Source organism: Pocillopora damicornis, chromosome 12 (assembly GCF_964200805.1).
Source record: "Pocillopora damicornis chromosome 12, jaPocDami1.2, whole genome shotgun sequence".
NCBI classification, from domain to species: Eukaryota; Metazoa; Cnidaria; class Anthozoa; order Scleractinia; family Pocilloporidae; genus Pocillopora; species Pocillopora damicornis.
Window position 1 is genome coordinate 18153427 of NC_142681.1, and position 7515 is coordinate 18160941.

At 35.4% G+C, this 7515-nt stretch overlaps 1 long non-coding RNA gene across 1 annotated transcript; it reads left to right on the forward strand.

Moving 5' to 3' along the window:
• The first annotated feature begins 1537 nt into the window (after window positions 1–1537).
• LOC149036815 (uncharacterized) lies at window positions 1538–7239 on the forward strand. The gene is made up of 2 exons (XR_016181520.1): window positions 1538–1815; window positions 6839–7239. It is a non-coding gene; the product is annotated as an uncharacterized LOC149036815 (long non-coding RNA).
• Window positions 7240–7515: the final 276 nt, after the last annotated feature.

The window sequence follows — 7515 nt, forward strand, 5'->3', positions numbered from 1 at the left end:
GCTGTTCACAAAGACGTTAACAGAGCAATACGTTTATGACGAGAGAGGCATCAAAACCAAACTTGAACTTAGATCCCTGATTGGCACCCACCATCTTTCGGAAAGTGTGGGTTATAGTTTACTGGGTAATAAAACTTGTAAATGTAATTTGGTCCGCTGGTCATAATTATCTGGCAAATGACATAATACAGAAAAGTGTAATGTGCTTGTGGTTTTTTTTAGCCATTGCGACTTGCAATAGTATAGCGAAATCGCCCTCAGTTTATTTGAACAGTTGTCGTAAACCTGAAGGGTTTTGCTTAGAAATTAAATGGATTAGTTTAAAAACGGAGATGAAAACTCAGCGCCCCAAATGAGATTTCCATGTAAACCAAGATGAAATCAGCAAAAGGCTTCTCGAAGGGTTTGAAGTATATCCTAATGCAGTCAGTTGTTGTTGGATAAGCAATCTCGGTCTTTCCCATTTCTGAAATGACTGCCTTTTTGGTTTGCTTTTCAGTTCAACTCTTCTATTCTCCGGAGTTCATGCGGAAATTCTCGAATTGCCGCCGAGTTTCCACTTACCGTCACTGCAATGAAAATTATTTAAATAGCCAATTGGAAAAAAAAAAACAGGAATATCGCAAGGAGCCCGTCAGAACTGAAAGCGAAAACAGGCAAACGGAGCGCGGGAAAACGTGGGGGGCATGCTGCGATTGGTTTTAGGTTTGTATCCGATTGGTTGCATTAGTGGGTGGCACAAGAGTGATCTCGACCAATCGCAAAGCCAAAGCAATTTCTACCGCTTTAGATACTGAATGAAAATGATTCTTACTAATTTCAAGCTTGAGCAGAATACGTTGAAATTCCCTATCCTAGTACGTAAGGTTAAAGAGGGTTATTCTCTAATAGGCTACAAAAGTGACAGAATATGTCTACCGAATGAAATATCTCCTAATAAATCTACTGACATTTAATTTCGCTTATCTCAAGGAAGACTGAAACCAGTTAAATCTCTATGCTTTCTTTTTACCGCTGACATTCCGACTCTTTCTTCAGTACCTGTTGAAATTATTAAACGATTATGTTGACAGTGAGATTAAAACGTGGTCGGAGATAGTTTGCCAGAAATTTATTGTGGGTTGTTTTTCCGTAATTTACACCTGCAATTACGCAGATTTAACGATAATAAGTCAAATAAATTGAGTTAGGAAATTATCAATCATTTATTTGATTTGACTTAAATTTCTCAATTTCTACTATAGATAATTCATTTCCTTAATAAGAGCGTTAAAGTCTTATAATTTGGCAATGTTGATATAGACATGAAAAGTGTTCAAAAAAACATTTTTTGTAAAGCTGGAATAGTTTTTATTTAAACTAGAATTAGATGTTTGTTGCCAAACAGAACCACGTTGTGTACCTTACAGAGTCTACAATCGTTTTTTAAGCTCAATGGAAGCCATTTCAAGGCAAATAAGACTGGCACTTCCTCCTCGCTCGTGATTGGTTGGCGTCAATGAATACTCAGATGTATTTGTCAATACCATGTTATAACTAAGACCATAGTTCTTTTTAACCATCAAAACAAATCGTGTTTCATCCAAGTTAGAAGTTGCAAAGAGAAAAAGGACAAATATGACGGGCATCTTGAGAACTATTTTTTTAGTTTCTATCGCAGCAACACTTTTAGCATCGAATTCCGCCGTTGCAAGAAGTCGCTGGACAAGGGATGTTTTACCTCCAAATAATGGCGGAGAGTTTCTTGGTACATACTCTTCGTTTCACAGACCGTGGTATGGCGGAAAACGCCGTGAATTTGAATCAGAGAAAAAGGTATTTGTTTTGATAGGCCGTGTCACTTTGAAAAAAATTATAGAAAATAATTTTGTTGAAGTGCAATGGTTCTAATAGTTTATTCCGTGTCTAGGAAATAAAAGTGTTCCTCGTCACGAGACAATGATAAGTAGTATGGAACAATTCTAAAAAACTGAATTGGAAAAAAGGGTGTTTGCTTTGAAAAATTGTGCCTCTTAACCAAGAAGGAACTTGAATGGAAAAGCTCAAACAGTTTGAGATATCCGTGCTTGGAAATAATCCAGCATAACACTTAAATTGTGTCTTACGTTCTGTTACTTTGGTTAAAAAAATTAAGCAATGGGAGCGTTATAATTTCAAATAAAATACCACTGATATCATATTTGTACTGATGTCTGGCACTCTAGAAAGTTATACACTGGATTTGAATTGCACAAGGACAAAATTTGAGTACGAAAAATGTTTAGCATATAAATAACCAACTTTTTTTGTGAATATAATTGTTCAAATTGTGGCTTCAATCATGGGTTTAACTGTCTCATCAAGATTGTCAAAAACAAAGATTAACATTGAAATAAGGTCAACTGGATCGCCAATTTAAAAGTCGCCTGACCGCATAAACCAAACATTTTCCACAGTTTTTTTTTCATGTCGCGTGCAATATTTGAAGGTTAGAAAACTGTAGAATTTTCTCCTTTGTTTGGAACTAAAGTAAAAACATGTTATGGACGAAAAAATTTACCCTTTCAATGTTATTTACAATGTGAAATTTATAAAATTTTGCGTTTATTAAAGTCATCCGTGGCTTTGTCAATGTCATCGGTAATCTTACTCGTGATAGAGAAGTTAACGTGTTTCTGAATCAGTCAAAGTCATCCATTTATCATTGTTCTTAGTGGAACAATTAAAACTACCTGACATGTTTTAATCTTAATTATCAGTCATTTGTCGTATTTTATTCATCCGTTTCCCGATTTCCCCCGCCCTTAATAACTTGTAGATAAGTTTGGGCGGAAGAAGGGTAATCCAATTTAGAAGAAGAAAAAACAATATTTACTGAAGTAGTTGTTGAATCATGTGAACACGACAAAAACCTGTCCATTTTTAAAGACAATGGAGAGAGAGTTTTTTTTTCTCTCCTTCTCAAAATACAGTTATGGTCATCGGGAAACAGTTACAAGGTCCTAATTTTAAACAGTTTTTATTGAAATACTGCAGTTTCATTACGATACGGAACCTCAAAGTTTCAAGGAAACAAGCGCAATTAAGACGCAGGTTAAAATATTAGGCGGAATGCAAGGGTAGACTTCCTAGAATGAAGAAATGTCTTACAGTTTGTTAACACATTAATAGAAGAGCAAAAAGCTGTCTTGATAAAAGCATAAAAATTAGGCTGAGCTTGAAAAGAACACATACGATAATTTATGTTATTTTTAAGGGGGCTTTTGTTAATCAAATTATTTCAAAAGTCATCCCGCTGTTCGGGCGATCCTGTTTGAAACCAATTTTTTTATCTCCATGAGGCAATTCAGGGAAGATAATTCTATAATTCTATAATTCTATAAGCTATCGCCAATGTTATAGTACATTTATCGACCAAAACATCATAATTCTATGAGCATGGCGTTTTTATTGGTTTATTTATCTGTTGCAAATATGTTTTAGACAATTTAATTTTCTTAGACGTCTCCAGATGATGAATATTGAGCACGCGGTTTTTGCGAAACGGAAGTCCACAAATCAGTTTTGTTCCCAACGACTAGGAAATCGCGTCTTTCAAATCATTAAATTTTGTTAAGGATTTCCTCACAGTATGAATTATTACATCAAGTAAAAGTGTTTGTTAAGAGCTAGAAGTTTTAAAGATGTTCCTGATAAATTAGGGTTCCTCTTACCAAAGTAGAAACAAATCCTGAATTATTTTCAGTCGTACGTTGGCCACGTGTCTTTAGGGGAAGAATCATTGTCTGTTTAAGGGAGGATATTGTTCAGCCGGTTTCATGATAAGCATTGTTTTATCAAAGATTATGGTAGCTTAATCACGTTGACTGCCAACTACTTCCTTTTTTTAAAAGAACTATATATCGTACCTACGCGCAGAGTGGGAAGAAGGTTGGAGTTATTGTGTATGAAACCTTTAATAGCCATTTGGGTTTAATTCACTCTTCTTACCAAGGATTTGGAATTAATCATTACCTTCCCTAGAAATTGAACATATTGTGAATTGGCTCGATCACTATGATAGTAGGCTAAAAAAGAGTTTTGGGAGGATCGAAAATCCCTTACAAAAGTAGTTTGGAGTTCTCTCTGAGCCCAGAAAATTTTGAATCGTCCACCGTCTTCGAAATAAATCATTCCCTGCTTTATTTCCGACGATCAGATCAACTTCGATCATAGATTTGGTGTTTTTTTTTTTACTTTTCAATTATTAAAATACGAACGTCCCAGAAAAATTTCCCTGGTTTGCCCATTTCCAGTTGACAAAGGCCGGTTCTCCAGCTTATTAATAAATCATAAGCTAGAACTTCAAACAACTCGTGGGTGATATGTCCGTTATTTTAATTAAAAGTGTTTAAAAAAAGACACTAAGAGATTAATTTTTATCATGTCTTTTTCTCAGATAAATATACATGCTTATGAATTTGATTCTCAAAAGTCTTTAAAACGTTGTCGTCCTCGATACTTCAAATTTATATGGATACATCATAATACTTTGCGCTAAATTTTTTAATTGTTCAATCAAAGCGACATTTCTAATTTACACCTGTAAATCGTGTTCTCTTTCCCATATTCTTAACTATAAACTCTTTCCCTTCTTTCCCCATTGTTCTCGAACGAATCAATAGACAAAGGTTTCCTTGAAGACTGTCAAATAAAACCGGATATCATAAAGGCCGATAACATTGTCTGAAAATTGTCTTTATGATCTGATGTCATAAATAGCAAATGCAACTGAGAATTTTTCATTGAAGAGTTGCCTAAGATTCTTGTTGTTTAGGTTTAAAATGCCGAGATTATTTCAAGTTGTAGCAATCCTAGGCTTGGTTGTCTTTTTTTGGACGTTTGTAGCGAACGTAGATGAATAGAAATTTGTCTCTCATAAGTTTCGAAACAAAGGAGTCAAAATGTTATAGCATAGACCATGGTATTCTGGTAAACGTAGTGATAATATTTTCTTTGACAAGGTAAGATCTTCAGTCAGAATTTACAAAGATCATTGTTTTAAAGTAAAAAACGACTGACTTACTGAACATTGCCCATAATAACTCTCTAAACATCCGTTTGTTTCGAGTAAGGCGATCGCTCTATTCTGTTCACAAGCTATTGAAGCACACTAATACAGTTTGTTTCGTCTTGTAAGCCACTTCTCTGAAAACGAAACTTGGCCAAAAATGTGGGTAACATGGGCTTTCAGTCATAATTCTAATGCTATTGATAACTTTCAAGGCCAGCTCATTTTGTTAGAAGAATGTCTTTACTAAATTAAGTAAGCCAAGCTCTTCTAGGCGTCTATAAAGTGGACCGCCAGAATGGACGAAAACATTTATTGACTCACTTTAAATTCTTTCTTATCTCTTCACTTTTTAACTTTCAAATGCACAATACTCCAGTTGGAAATGATTTCAAAGACAGCATTAAACATTATAAGAGATAATTTCTTTGATAACGTGGACAATTTGCTTTTGAGAGCCGGATTTTCAGCATCCACTCTGTCATATCATTGACACCTGTAGTTCGCATTCGCAAGGATTTTTATTAATTTTCTTTGTTATTTTGAGTAATTGCTTTCCCATTGAAACATGATCTTTTGTTATATAGCCGGATGTTCAATGGACAGAAGTTGATATTTAACAATATTTTGCGTAATCGCGTTGGATATGAGATGGCAAATAACTAACGAGGCGCGAGGCGCCGAGTTGGCTCTAACCAATCTCGAATCTAATAAGCGCGAATGGAATAACTTTCATTAAATCCTGAAAGTTTGGATGATCGGAGCTTTTTTCAGCAACCGCAACAGTTGGCGTAATGCATTTCTATGTAAGGTGACTCGCAACATGAGCTGATAACCCGATTACTCAACTCTGGCAGAGTTGAGTGAACCAATCAGAACACCAGAAATGAATTAATCGAAGTTGAAAATTTGAAATTAACTTATCAGTCTCTATGATGCAGAAAATATAATATTTTTGTGGGGTTGGGGGAGGGGAAAGAGCAGCAGGATAAAAAATAAATAAACAGAAAACAAACTCAGCACGTCGAGTAATACGAAAGCTCCCGCTACGTATTTATTCGATTATACGCCGCATTTTAGAGAAGACACATTGATAAACGCCGCCCTCAAATACACGCCGCATTATGGTGCGGCTTTTATTTGAATAATAGACTCAAAAAGCACACAGCGATCTTTGCGTTGATATCAGTTGGAAACTTTGAGTGAACCAGACACACAAATCCTTTTGAATGCACAAGTTCTGATGTCGATCAGATCTTTATTACCTTTATGTATTGCAGCAGTATTAACATGCAAATTGTAAAATTGAGAACAATACAAAAAACGACTTTTTAGACAGGCACTAAAAAATGTTTCTGTTTTTCAAAATTAAAATGGTCAATTATTGTTTGCAAGAAATAAATTGTATTTTAACAAACGACGTCCTTGAATATACGCCGCACTCGAATCACGAAAAATTTAATAAACGCCGCGGCGTTTACTCGAATAAATACGGTAAGTGACCAGTTATTAATTATCGGTAAGGGGGGGAAAGGGTTGGGGAGGGGGGGGTTGGGGGTGGATCAAACGGTTTTTAGTATAAAGGGGAACTTTAGGAAGTCCAATTAACTGCCAATAAACTTATAAACTAATTAATTACGCTAAAATAAATACACGTGACTCTTGCCTATTGGGTGGGAGAACACGTGCAAGAGGAAATTTAAACAGTTTTTTAGAGTATTATCGTGTGACCTGAAAAGAGTACACAAAACACACAATCTATAGAGGTCTATAATATCTAAATAGAGTTTTTTTTTTTTTTCTACACAGTTATGGAACAGGCAAGAGAAAGACTTTGACCAACAACGGGGAACTAATTTGAATGAAAGCTAATGAAGGAAAAACTCCACAGAAAGTTTTGTTCAAGATGACCTCTTTCAGTAGTAGATGACTTCAAAGTTATATATATTTTTTTGGATTCGTTTTTCGTTACTTTATAGTGGTCTTTTGTTTCACTGTACCAAACTCGGAGTTGCTGTAAATTAAAAATGTCAATAATTTAGGTTTTCAAATTAAGCTACATCACCCGTCTAGTTAGTTCGAAAAATAACTTGTAAGCTACACGTGTTCAAGATAATGTTTAGCAGCAGTCTATGATAAATTAAAATAGGTAGCTCAAAAATGACATGATCATATCCAATTAAAGTTCTCAGTCTGAGTTACTCATGCAATTCTGCGTGCTTTTTTCGAGGTTTACTTAAGGTCTTTATTATTCTATTCAAATCATAGAATAGCATTGTTCAAACCAGGAATTTGGTTGTGTCAGAAAATAATTTACCTGATGTCCCCTCTAAGGCTTTGTAGTACTCAAACGATCCCCTCCCATTATAGTCTGTTAGCGACGACTGATCCTCCTCCCCTGATTACCATGTGATCCCCCCTAAAAATCCGCCGACCTCCCCCACCCTTTCCCCGACCATAAAAAGTGAGTGGTCTCGTTGTGATCT